General features: G+C 38.9%; 1 long non-coding RNA gene across 1 annotated transcript in view; it reads left to right on the top strand.

Annotated features, from left to right (window-relative positions):
* Positions 1-13,713, top strand: part of LOC148006915 (uncharacterized) — a 53,501-nt gene extending 39,788 nt beyond the window's left edge. The window contains exon 3 of the long non-coding RNA XR_015645029.1: positions 13,633-13,713. This is a non-coding gene — a long non-coding RNA (uncharacterized LOC148006915). The remainder of the gene's footprint in view (positions 1-13,632) is intronic.
* Positions 13,714-14,689: the final 976 nt, after the last annotated feature.

Genomic DNA, 14,689 nt, shown 5'->3' with positions numbered 1-14,689 from the left:
TCTATATAGAAGCAACATTTTTCTTTTAGCGTAGAACACAAAACTCCTTCTTTACAGACTATTAGGTCTAATCTTTTCTTATTCTATCTCTGAGAGGGAGTTTAGGGAACTTTGGAGGTCAGTTAAAAAGTCTTTTTTATTCTTTCTATATCTAAATCAATGGCAGTTCTGAATTTTCCATAAGCCTTGTGTTGCAAGGAAACGGCAGATGTCCTTGTAGCTACCCTTGCAGCACCTAGACTCAGCCTTAAGATAGTCCAGTAATTCTCAACTCTCTTTTGTTTCTTACTAAGTCTTTAGCATCAGGATTCCAATCTGGACACTATCTGTACCTACACACAAAGGTCATGACTGTCCTTTAGAACTTCTAAACTTATACAGGTTGTGAATCCTGAGGCACAGTCCCAAGAAGTGTTAGGAGTACTAATGCACCTAATGCCTTCATAGTATGGGGATGTTAAATCATTTGCCATAGAAATCAAACCTAACCCCACACCTATGATTGGGCTACCTATCTCGATGGAACCCAGTGATTCTAAAGCACACTGCTCAAGTGAGCATTACAGCAACCACCCAGTCATGTCTCTGATGTATCCACTTATTTGATGTGCAGATCTAGGAAGCTTTTTGAAGATCTCAGTGTCCCAACTCCCAATCCCAATAGCTAGTATGCTACACAGCTGATGAGGGCTGAGACTTGACAGCTGTCAATGTGGTTAGCAGCACCAGGTATGGTCCTTTTCAGCGAGGCTCGAGTGTCTGGGCTCAGTGTCATTGTATGTAGCTGAGTCTCTGACTTGGAACTGGTGAGATGTCTCAGGTATCCCCGGGGCATAAGCTGCTGCCAGCTGTTACCAGATTTCTTTCTGTATCACCTGTAGGTCTTTTAGCCTGGCATATAAATCATTATAACTATTACATGTTGGTTTTATAACATCATCTAATACAGTCAGAGGAGCTGAGGCCCCATATAGGATCTCAAAGAGGGTAAGACTGAATCTAGAAGGAATATTTCTTGCTCTGAAGAGAGCAAGAGGGAAGGAGTGCCACCCAGTCTGCGTCAGTCTCCATGGTCAATCTGGTCAGGGTCTCTTTTAGAAGTCTATTTATTAACTGTACCTGTCCTGAACTTTGAGGTCTGTAATATAATGTAATTTCCAATCGACCTCTAAACAGCTGGCCACACCCTGCCTTACCTTGACAATGAAAGCAGAGCCATTGTCTGACCCAATTACCTTGGGCACTCCAACCGGGGGAAAATTTTTTTCTAGTATCTTCTTGATGACTACCGAGGACATCTCTTGCTTGGTGGAGAAAGCTTTTTTTTATTTTTGAAAGCATATCTACAAGCACTAGGAGATACTTGTTACCATATTTTTTAAGTGAAGCTTATTTTGACTTTATATTAAACTTTTTAGGTCTTTTTGCACTGTTTGTTTGTTAAGCATTTACTTGTTGATATATTTTATGTTTTTTACTGTCTCTCTGGCTAAATCTTAAAGTCTATTATATATATTTTAACTATTTGGATAAGCTTTTTAATCTCTTAAATGAGTCTATTTGTGTATTTGGCAAAGTGAGTCTTCTGTTTGTTCTCTGGGGAGTATAGCTTTTCCATCAAGTGTGCCATTGTTCTTCCTCTTTTAAGCAATTTGGACCTTTTCTTCTGTTGTACATTCTAAGTGAGGCCATCACTTAGTCCAATCCCAGTTCTCAGTGGCTGTCTCTCGCAGGCCTTTAACTAGGATAGGTTGCTGCATAGCCATTTTTCAAGCCACTTGATCTGTTTCGTTATTACCCCATGACCCTGGATCTCTTCCCTCCTGATATCCTGGGTAATAAATAATACTCACAGTTGCTGGCTTTATCAGGGGCATCCAAGAAATGGTAAAGGCATCTGTGGCTCTGATGTGCTGGGGGGTAGAGGTTTGTCTATCCCAGATGACATTTGTGTTGTCCACCATAGCAGCACCCACTCATCTCTGACCTTTATGAGGAGAACTTTTCTCTTCTCTAGACAAGGTAGCCTCAGCTTTCATTGGAGTCGATCAGTCAGTCACAGAAATCTTCTCTCCACCCAGGAGCTTCTGCCAGTGCTTAACCCTCGTGCTGTGGTGGCTCCAGGTCAGGATTGGGCAGCAAGGTGACCAGATTGCCCCCAACAGGCAGAGAATCTATTCCATGTCAGCTGACCAGTTTTCCCATCCTCTGGGACATTTCATTTAAAGGCAAAACATCAGCCACTCGACCATAGTTTAAGTACTGGATTGGGTGATAATTGTTAGTGCCCAGGTGGCAGGAGTGGTGTGTTAAAGGCAGAACCGCACTAAGCCACATATCTCCCAGCATCAGGTACTGGTGCACTGAGACAGGTCTTAAGCTGCACAAACACAGTCTGCAGATATGCATATACATGGCCTCACCCAGCCATTTCAGCCCACGCAAGCCATTTTGGAGAGCAAATTTATCATGAGCAAGGGCAATCAGGGATAACCTTGAACTAGTGGGTTATCAGGCCCATGTCAAGGTCCACTGTTCTTTGGGTAGTCCATGAGTATTGTTTTTTGTCAGTAGCCCCCTGTACTCAGGGTCTTTTGATGGACACTGGCCAACTGGGGCGTAGGAGCCCAGAGTGTTGGGTCCCTGTATGTACAAAACATTGGGTTGGCTTCTCCTCTATCTTGGGGCAGTCTCTGACCTAGTGACCTTTTTTCTTATAATAGGCACACTGATCTTTAGCCGGGAATTTTCTTCTGTTTTCAGGTACTGTCTTCCTAGTCTCTCTAACTACTGTGGCCAGTATAAGATTTTTATACTGTCTTTTATCGTTCTTTAGCTCTTTAGCTTCCTCTTCTTTTTGTCTCTTTTTCCTCCTAGTTTTCTGCTCTTTTTGCCTTCTTTCTTTTACCCTGAACCACACTTCAACCTTACTTTCTCTGTAACTTACACTAACTCAACGACGTAGCTTAACCCTTCTAGTTTTTGCAACTTTTTCTTCATATCTTTTTTTTACTTTAGCCAAATTGGTGGGGCGTTTTTCAGTCCCTCAAAGACCCACCATTCGAGCCTGGTATAAGACTTGTAGCATTCCCTACCTTCAGGCGTATTGAAGTCAAGAGGCAGAAGTGAGGGCCTTCTATCTATGTCTGGAACATTGTTTCTGGCCTCTAGTCGGATTCTATATTTCCTCGGTAGTAAGGAGGACCTGTAACAGCTACTAACAAGCAACTCAAGTGGGATGGTGAGAAAACAAAAAAAGTGTCCAGAAAATAGAGGTCTGAAAGAGGAAAAATAGCATTTAGTCACACAGAAAGGCAATCAAAAGATTAACAGACAAAAAACAGAAGTACGCACAAAACAAAAAACAAGCAGCCACCATGAGATCACCACAAAACTGAACTGATTCAGATGGAGTTTGATGCCGAGAGGCTAGAAGAAGAACTGTGAGCCAAGGTGAGCCTTTCCTCCCTTAAGTTACTTTTCCAGGTATTTTGTTAGAGCAAAAATTCAGAGAATTACTACAACCTTCATATTAAGGAAAATGTATTCTGGGAAATAGTTTAAAAGTACAAGGAATACTATTCTTGACAGGAAAGGAGAAGCAATAAGGACGAATGCTACCTAGAGGCATTTTTCTTTCTGAAAGGAAAAAAAAAGAAGAAGAAGAAAAAGACTAATCACGTTTGTGAGACTGACCAAAGATAAACTCACTAAGACATTCTCAGCACTTTCAATTTGTGTTCCTTTTTCATGTTTTCAATATAGTATGAAAAGGCACTTTTACTTTTCATATTTCTAGCTCTGTTTCCTCTGTCTGGAAGAGCAGTGGCAGCATGAAAACACAAATATAATAGAGAAACAATATGTCAACTTCTTTTAAGCATGCCAGAAATCATTCGAATTGAAATCAGGACATAAGTGTTAACAGCTTTGATGATTTGTTCTCTTTAGTTTTTGCTTTATTGCTTTGCTCCCAGCAACCTTTCTATCCCATCTCTGTGCTTCCACCTTTAAACCACAGAAATTTGGAATAAGTAACTGTTTTGCACACAACATTAGGGAAAAAAAGTTTGAAGGAGTTGATTGCATCCTTCTAGCATGTTGCTTCTGAGAATGGAACTCAGGTCATCGTGCATGACAGCAAATACCTTTACTGATAAGCTATTTCCCCAACTTGAATATAAACCTATAATAATTTTTCATTATAAAATTATGGCATAATCTGAGATTTATCTTGTCATTCCCACTATGGTCTAATCGAACTATAATTGTTGTGCAGAAGGGTATCAAATACTTTATAAATTCAGTAGTTTAATAAAAGCTTACAATATGCATTTACATGTGTGTACATTTACCTCAAACAAATTTCTTTCTGGAGATATTTTTCAGCATTCTTTTATGGAGTAGTAGTATGTACAACATTAAAATTGAATCCAGGAGTGTCTGATAGGTCACTTTCAAACATGTGTCTGCCACCAGGTGTATTTGGCAAGACAGACATGGGGGTAACTATGGAAATCGAGCTAGACAACCCTCTGTAGAAGAAATTTAAACCTAAAGAAGTATCATTTGTAAGTTTGTCCCCCACACCCCCTCAGTGTCAAGAGAAAGGGGATGAATTTAAATTACTAGAGATTCAGCAATGGAAATTCCAAAGGTCGCCTTCAGAACCAATCTCATCTGTGTTCCAGGCAAAGTCGGTGATCAATTCGCTTCTCTTGTCTGTGAGCTGTTATAAGACTGGATATCATGTTTTATTTACAACTCCTGGTACTAGAGTGATTGTGACTTGTCACCATTGGGATGTACGATATCTCCATCCTTAGAAGGTTTGATCATTAAATTAGCGAAAATAAGCATATAATAACAACTTCAATGAATGGAATCTATGTCTATATGTCATCGCCTACTTTCTTACAGAAAGAACAATGACCTAAAGGACCTAACGGGCAGGCTCACTTTTCCTTCCCAGAATATGCACCCACTATTGCAGACCCTACAACATGCCATGAGGTTGAACTGCATCTGTTCATCTTTCTACACCCTAACTTAGGAAGACATATGTCTTAGTTTGTGTTTTACTGCTGTGGAGAGAAATGACAACAATGAAAATTCTTATAAAAAGCATATAATTGGGGCTTTTTTGTAGGTTCAGAATTTTAATCAGGTATCATTATCGTGGTGTGATTGGCTTTGAGGTAGATATCATGCTGAAGAAGGTACCATGCGTTTTACATCTGCATTAGCACACAACAGTATTAAAGAATGAGCCACTGGGCCTGGGCTAAATTTTGAAACCTCAAAGTCCATCTCCAGTGGCACACATCCTCCAACAAGGACACCCCTCCTAATATTACTCTCTAAGCATGCAAATATGTGAACCTATAGGAGTTCAACCTTATTCAAGCCACTACAACACAGCTATTTCTTTTCTCTTGTCTTTTTATTTAGATATAAACTACACCTTTAAATTCTCTGAATGAATGTGATGGCCAATCTTGATTGTTAGGCAACTGGAATCATATACCCAAAATGCTGGATACTCGTGAGAGATTTTCTCTCATTAGGGTGTTTGAAGAAGGAAGATAGACCCTAAATTTGGGCCATACCTTCTAGTGGCAGCCCAGATAAAAGACATGAAAGAAGAAAAGTTTTCTTTTCTCCTGTATGTCTTTACCTCTGTTTATGTATGCTATTGCTGCAACTCCTCCACTGATATCAGAACCAGCTTCTTTGGATTTCCATAATAGACAAAGTCAGTAGTTCTCCAGACTCTGGTACTAGACTATGACAGAGGAGTCATCCAGCCTTATAGATTGAACAACTGCAAGATCTTTGGCTTTTCAATAATGAACTAGTTTGCATCCTATAAGCCAACGTACTAAATCCTTTATACAAATGTTTGTTCTGTTTGCAGAGCAAACCGATTAACACCCTGATGTTTTTAGGTTTCTTTCTTTTTCTAAGACAGCCCTCCTTGTACTATTGCATTCCATGCTTCCTTTTCCTATTCTCTTTCTCTAGGCAACTACAATGTTTCTACCTTGCTGCCTTGGTTTTCCCCTTCAAACTCTACTATATGCTCATTAAGCTTCTGTTTGAGCCCCATCTGTGCCCTCAACTTTACATTTGTGTCTAGTCTTAAATTATTGTGTTAGTGAAACAAATAGCCCCCAAAAGAGATACTGGCTTTATAAGTATTGTGAGAAGGTTTTGCAAGAACTCCCAAAGAATTTCCGTAATATTTTTTATTGTCTTTTAATTTTTTTAAGCTGGTAAACTAATCTGGTCTTGCATTCCTAGATTCCATCAAGATTAGCAGGAAAGAAAAAAAATGGCATGTTAGATTGTTACTAGCATAAAGGTATCAGAGGAAAGTTAGAACTCACTGATATAATAAGATGTAGGAACTTCTATACCTTTTGTATGAGTCAGTGAAGTTGAGGATGTCAGCAGTGACATAGAGAAAAGTAATATATTGCTTGAGTTTTAGGCCAGAGGCTTGACTGGGAGCAACAGATCAGAGTTAGCCAAACTTTCCAAAAGAAAATTAGTAAAAAAAATCAATGATGGTACTAAAAGAGTTTATTGTGCTGTGATACACAGTGAGAACACATCTAAGGACTGACTTGCATTTTGAAAAGAAAAACAAGGAAAATTGTGGTAATAGAATTGTGAGGGAGGGATGATCAGCCCTACCAGTGCTATCAAGTCAGGCTTGACAGATGACCTTTAATAGACTAAATGCAAAGTCATAGTGAAAATCAGCAAAAAGAAATGTATTGAAAGTGTCAGGCAGTTTAGAAATGGAAGAAACTAACAAACAGCTCCCCAAAACAGGATATGAAAAACATTAGGTGGCAGGCACCCTAGCTGGATTACAAAATTCTACAAATGAGGGTTTTAGGAGGAATAGATGCTAATGATCTTGAAGTGTCTGCAAAAAGAAACCTTAGGCTCCTGGTTAGCATGCGCACAATATTGCTACCCTTTCCCCTATGAAATTTTCACCTTTCTACACACTTTCACTTCTATACATATTCTTGCATATTACACAGAAAGAGTTATGGGAAAAATAGGCTTCCAGATAAAGCATGGCTCTTCTTTTGAAAGGGGAACTTAGGGGGAAGAGAGATGACCAACCAGGAGTGCAAACATCCTGAGATCACAGCAAAGACTGCCACCTCTGCACACCTCTGCCCACATCACTGGTCCAAGGGGAAACTGCACAGTACCTCTGGACACACGGATATAGGAACAGACAGCCATCTGTAGCCACAGTTAAGATCTGTGCCCAGATCAGATCTGACCCTACCAAACAGCCCCCTGCACCCAAATCCCATGAGGGAGAGAATTGGAACCTCCGAAGTGTGGATACTCCTGAGAAGTCAGAGGAGAATACCCTCTGCCCACAGTCCAGACCCAAGAGGGAATTGCATGGTGTCAACTGTGCCTGACGGGTGCAAGGACCAACAGGAGCTATCAGGGGCAGGACCTTTTGATCCCTGCCAGCTCCTAGAGCTGGAAGACAGTCTCCAGGAGCACTGCCACAGCTGAGGGCAGAACACCTGTTCTCAGGAATGGCTGAAAGAAAACAGGATAACAGTTCTACAGGAATGCTGACATAGAGGCCTAGATCAGGGACAAGTCACTCCCAGAAACAGCAAGACAAGCAAACACCAGAGACAATCCAAGGGCTACAGGCAAGCACAGGAAACTAATCAAGAGAAACCAAGACTACTTGACATCATCAGAGCCCACTACTCCCACCAAAGAAAATACTGAATATCCAAACACACCAGAAAAGGAAGATTTAGATTATAAAATCACATTTTTTGATAGTGATGGAGGACTTGAAGAAAGACATAAAGAACTCCCTTAGAGAAATACAGGAAAGCACATGGAAACAAGTAGAAGATTTTAGAGAGGAAACACAAAAATCACTGAAACAATTACAAGAAAACACCATCAAACAGGTGAAGGAATTGAAAATGGAATTAGAAACAATAGGGAAAGCACAAAGGGAGACAACACTGGATATAGAAAACCTAAGGAAGAGACAAGGAGCTATAGATACAAGCATCACCAACAGAATTCAAGAAATAGAAGAGAGACTCTCAGGGGCAGAAGATACCATAGAAAACATCAACACAACTGTCAAAGATAATGTAAAAGGCAAAAAGCTCCTAGCTAAAAGCATCCAGGAAATCCAGCACACAATGAGAAGATGAAACCTAAGGATAATAGATATAGAAAAAAAGTGAAGACTCCCAACTTAAAGGGCCAGGAAATATATTCAACAGAATTATAGAAGAAAACCTTCCTAACCTAAAGAAAGTGATGCCCATAAACATGCAAGAAGCCTACAGAATTTCAAATAGATTGGACCAGAAGAGAAATTCCTCCTGTGACATAATAGTTAAAACAGCAAATGCGTGAAACAAAGAAAGAATGTTAAAAGCACTAAGGGTAAAAGGTCAAGAGATATATAAAGGCAGACATATAAGAATTACACCAGACTCAGTAGATATTTTGAAAACCAGAAGATCCTGGAAAGATGTCATACAGAAGTTAAGAAAACACAAATGCCAGCCCAAGATACTGTCTGTATTCAGCAAAACTCTCAGTTACCAAAGATGGAGAATCCAAGACATTCCATGAAAAAAACAAATTTACACAATATCTTTCTACAAATCCAGTCCTACAAAGGATAAGAGACAGAAAACTACATCACAAGGAGAATAACTACACTGTACAGAAAGCAAGAATATAATTTCTTTGCAATGAAAACAAAAAGAGAGACAAACAAACCTAATTCCATATCTAACAACAAAAAGAACAGGAAGCAACAATCACTATTCCTCAATATCTCTCAATATCAACGGATTCAATTCCCTAATAAAAAGACATAGACCAACAGACTGAATATATAAAGAGGACCCAGCATTTTGCTGCATGCAGGAATCACACCTCAGAGGCAAAGACCAATACTACCTTAGAGTGTCTTAGAAGCAATGGTCCAAAGAAACAACCTGGATTTGCCATTCTAATATCAAACAAAATGTATTTTCAACAGAGTCATTAAAAAAGATAAGGAAGGACACTTCATATTCATCAAAGGAAAAAATCCACCTAGATGAACTCTCAATCCTAAATATCTATGCTCCAAATGCAGGGGCACCTACATTCATAAAGAAAGCTTATTAAAGCTCAAAGCACACACTTCACACAGTAATAATAGGAGGTTTCAATACTCCACTCTCATCAATGAACAGACCATGGAAGCAGAAATTAAACAGAGACATAGAGAAACTCACAAAAGTTATGAACCAAGTGGATTTAACAGATATTTATAGAACATTCATTCCTAAACAAAAAGAATTTCTCCAAAATTGACCATATAATTGGTCACAAAACAGGCTTCAACAGACACAGGATGATCGAAATAATCCCTCACACCCTATCAGATCACCATGGACTAACATTGGACTTCTATAACAACGATGACAGGAGGCCAACATACACATGGAAGTCGAAAATGCTCTACTCAATTACAACTTGGTCAGGGAAGAAAGAAAGAAAGAAATTAAAGACTACTTGGAATTTAATGAAAACGAAGATACAACATTCCCAAAATTATGAGACTCAATGAAAGCAGTTTTAGGAGGAATATTCATAGCTCTGAGTGCCTGCAAAAGGAAACAGGAGAGATTATGTGAGAGCAGCTTGACAGCACACCTATATGCTCTAGAAGAAAAATAAATAAATAAACCCAAGAGGATTAGAAGGCATAAAATAATCAAACTCAGGGCTGAAATCAACCAAGTAGTAACAAAGAGGAATATACAAAGAATCAACTAAACCAGGAGCTGGTTCTTTGAGAAAATCGACTAGGTAGATAACCACTTAGCCAGACTAACTAGAGGTCACAGAGAGGATATCCAAATTAACAAAATCAGAAATGAAAAGGGAGACATAACAACAAAATCTGAAGAAAATTAAAAAAGCATCAGATCCTACCACAAAGGCCTATATTAAATAAAAAACCTGGAAAATCTGGAGGAAATGGATAATTTTCTAACAGATACAAGGTACCAATGTTAAATCAAGAACAAATAAACCATGTAAACAACCCCATAACTACTAAAGAAATAGAAGCAATTATTAAAAATCTTCCAACCAGGGGTTGGGGATTTAGCTCAGTGGTAGAGCGCTTGCCTAGGAAGCTCAAGGCCCTGGGTTCGGTCCCCAGCTCCGAAAAAAAGAACCAAAAAAAAAAAAAATCTTCCAACCAAAAAAGCCCAGAACCAGATGGGTTTAGTGCAGAATTCTATGAGACCTTCATTGAAGACCTCATAATAATACTGTCTAAACTATTCCACAAAATAGGAAAAAAAAAAGGAGCACTACCAAATTCATATTATGAAGCCACAATTAGTCTTATACCTAAACACAAAGACTCAACAAAGAAAGAGAACTTCAGACCAATATCCCTTATGAATATTGACGCAGAAATACTCAGTAAAATTCTTGCAACCCGAATACAAAAACACATCAAAACAATCATCCATCAAGCTCAAGTAGGATTCATCACAGGTATGCACGGATGGTTTAATGTATGAAAATCCATCATTGCAATCCACTATACAAACAAACTCAAAGATAGGAACCACATGATCATTACATTAGTTACTGAAATAGCATTTGACAAAATTCAACACCCCTTCATGATAAAATCCTTGAAAGATCGGGAATTCAAGGCCCTTATCTAAACATAGTAAAAGATATATACAGCAAATGAGTAGGCAACATCAAATTAAATGGAGAGAAACTTGAAGCTATCACACTAAAATCAGGGACTAGACAAGGGTGACCACACTCTCCCTACCTATTTAATATAGTACTCAAAATCCTATCAGAGCAATCAGACAATGAAACGAAGTCAAAGGGATACAAATTGGAAGGGAAGAAATCAAATTATCCCTATTTGCAGATGACATGATAGTGTACTAAGTGATCCCAAAAGTTCCATTAGAGAACTACTTAACCTGATAAACAACTTCAGCATAGTGTCAGGGTAAAAAATTTAACTCAAATAAAAGCCTTCCTCTACTCAAAGGATAAACAGGCTGAGAAAGAAATTAGGGAAATGACACCCTCCACAATAGTTCCAACTAATATAAAATATCTTGGTGTAACTTAAACCAAGCAAGTGAAAGATCTGTATGACAAGTACTTCAAATCTCTGAAGAAAGAAATTGAGGAAGATCTCAGAAGATGAAAAGATCTTCCATGCTCATGGATTGGCAGAATTAATATAGTAAAGATGGCCATTTTGCCAAAAGCAATGTACAGATTCAATTCAATCCCCATCAAAATTCTAACTCAATTCTTTATAGAGATAGGAAGAGCAATTTGCAAATTCATTTGGAATAACAGAAAATGCAGGATACTGAAAAATGTACTGAACAATAGAAGAACTTCTGAGGGAATCACCATCCCTGACTTCAAGCAGTATTACAGAGCAATAGTCATAAAATATCGTATGGTATTGGTACAGAGACAGGCAGATAGATTAGTGGAACAGAATTGAAGACCCAGAAATGAACCCACACATCTGTGGTCCCTTGATCTTTGACAAAGGAGTTAAACCCATCCAATTGAAGAAAGATAGCATTTTCAACAAATGGTCCTGGTTCAACTGGAGGTTAGCACACAGCAGAATACAAATTGATCCATTCATATCACCATGTACAAAGCTTAAGTCCAAGTGGATCAAGGACCTCCACATCAAACCAGATATACTCAAACTAGTAGAAGAAAAAGTAGGGAAGTCTCGAACACATTGGCATTGGAGAAAATTTCCTGAACCAAACACCAATGCTCATGCTCTAAGATCAAGAATAGACAATTGGAACTTCATAAAACTTCCAAGCTTCTGTAAGGCAAAAGACATTGCCATTAGGACAAAATGGCAAACAACAGAGTAGGAAAAGATCTTTACCAATCCTACACCTGATAGTGGGCTAATACCCAAAATATACAAAGAATTCAAGAAGGTAGAGTACAGAGAGCCAAATAACCCTTTCAAAAAGTGGGGAACAGAGCTATAGAAAACATTCTCAGCTGAGGATTATCGAATGGCTAAAAAGCACCTAATGATATGTTTAACATCCTTAGTCATCAGGGAAAGACAAATCAAAACAACCCTGAGATTCCACCTCACACCAGTGAGAATGACTAAGATAAAAAACTCAGGTGATAGCAGAGGCTGGCAAGGTTGTGGAGAAAGAGGTACAATCTTCCACTTTTGCTGGGATTGCAAACTTGTATGACCACTCTGGAAATCAGTCTGGAGATTCCTCATAAAATTGGACATTCCAGTACCCAAGGACCCAGCTAAACCTCTCTTGGCATATACCCAAAACATGCTCCCAATTACAAAAAAAACATGCTCCACTTTGTTCATCGCAGCCTTCTTTATAATAGCCAGAAGATGGAATGAACCCAGATACCCTTCAACTTAGGAATGGATGCACAAAATATGGTACATCTACACAATGGAGTACTACTCAGCTATCAAAAACAATGACTTCATGAAATTCATAGGCAAATGGAATGAAATAGAAAATATCATTCTGAGTGAGGTAACTTAATCACAGAAAATATACTTGATATGCACTCATTGATAAGTGACATTAGCCTAAAACCTCAAATTACACAAGATGCAATCCACAGACCACAGGAAGTTCAAGAAGAAGGATGACCAAAATGTCGATGCTCTCATTCCTTCTTGAAAGGGGAAAATATATATCCATAGGAGGAGATAGGGAATCAAAGTTAAGAGACGGCACCACATGAAGCATCTATATGTATGTATATATATATGTATATATACATATATATATATATCCATCAAAACTAGATAAGCTTGATGAAGCTAAAAAATGCATGCTGAAAGGGACTGGATATAGATCTCTCCTGAGAGACACATCCACAACATGTCCAATACGTACATAGGTCAATGTTAGCAGCAAACCACCGAATTTAGAACAGGACCTCCTTGGCAGGAATTAGAGGAAGTTTTGAAAGATTTGAAGCAGCTTGCAACCCCATAAAAACAACAGTGTCAACCAACCAGAGCTTCCAGGTACTAAACAATGACCAGAAGACTATACATGGACTGACCCAGCGTTCCTTGTTAGAGCACCTACAGAAAGGGAAACCCTTTGTCCTGCCAATGTTGGACCCCCACATCAGGGGAATATGTGGGGCTGTAATGGGGCGGTATAGGGGGAATACCCATATGGGGGGAGGGGAAGGGGAAGGGGAGAGAATGGGGGCTTATGAACAGGAAAGCAGGAAGGAGAATAACATTTGAAATGTAATTTAAAATATATATCTAATAAAATATTTTTAAAAAAAAAGAAAGATTAAACTTGGGTGAACCAAAGTTAAGAGAATGTTGAAGAGAAGAATATAAGCACTGAGCATGACAGGGTAGAGGAACATAGAACTTTGAAACTCTCTTTGTCTATATGCGTCATGTTTCTTCCCTCTCTGTTCTAAATAAATTCTGACTGTTTGGACTTTTATTGTGTCTAAAATGAGGTCTTTCCTTTGTAAGTACAGAAAACAAAGACTGCTGTTGAAGGAGAGCCGTCACTTTGGGAAGAGGAACAAATAGGTCCAGTCAGCATCTCAGTCCATCTTCAGAGGTATAAAGTGAAGTTGAGGTTTAAATAAAGAGTATAGATTAAGCATAGCTGTACTGTCCCACAAGAGTGTCTAGTCCTTTACATTATTAGTCTCAGTTGCAGTCTCTCCAGTAACATGATCTGACAAGTTGTAATTCTTTCTATGTTCGACCTGATCCTCACTATGTATATAATCATAGTGATGCACACTTTCCTTCTTCCAGAAAAGATTCTATAGGAAAGTGTAACATCCTGGGGTACATTTTCTCAATAGTCTGATAGATCAAGGGAGTACTGCAACAGACTCAAAGGACACTACAGTTTGACATGGTTTGCACAATTAAGCATCACCTGAGAAGGAGTTACAGGGAGACATTGGGGCCAAGAAACCCACCATACTTGGGTAAAAGTTAATTCAGTATTTTCTAGAATATATATGTGTAAGATCTATGGCTCTAGAGTTTGAAGTAAACGTGGAGAAAAAACTACTCTGCGAAGAATAGACTAGCAAGAAATCAGTGCAGTCACTTATACAGCTACAGACTTTAGAAAGGATGAGTAAACCCAAGGGACAGAAAATACTTATAGATGAATGCCATCTGCATTCCAGTGAGGCAGGCATTTTGATCTTTACTGAAAGTTAACCTTTCTGCAGATAGAGACGTTCAGAGAAATCCTTCCTATCTTTTGGGAAGAAAAAAAACCAGAAACAGTGTGTGTGTGTGTGTGTGTGTGTGTGTGTGTGTGTGTGTGTGTGTGTGTGGTGATGGTGGTAGTGGCAGTGGGGGCTATGTAGAAAGTTAGAGACCTTGCTACAAAGATGAATTTATTCATTTCTACTGTTCAGCATGTCCAAGCACCATACTTTGAGGCACTGTTTTCTGAGCTCTAAAATAACAAATATTTTGTACACCATCATCTGGCCTTGTCAATGTCTTCATCGGTGTTATTGCTGTGAAGAAACACTGTGACCAAGGCATCTCTCTCAAAAG

Source organism: Rattus norvegicus, chromosome 1 (genome assembly GCF_021556685.1).
Source record: "Rattus norvegicus strain SHRSP/BbbUtx chromosome 1, alternate assembly SHRSP_T2T, whole genome shotgun sequence".
Lineage (NCBI taxonomy): Eukaryota > Metazoa > Chordata > Mammalia > Rodentia > Muridae > Rattus > Rattus norvegicus.
Note: the sequence above shows the minus strand (reverse complement) of the source record. Positions and strands in the feature narration are given on the sequence as shown.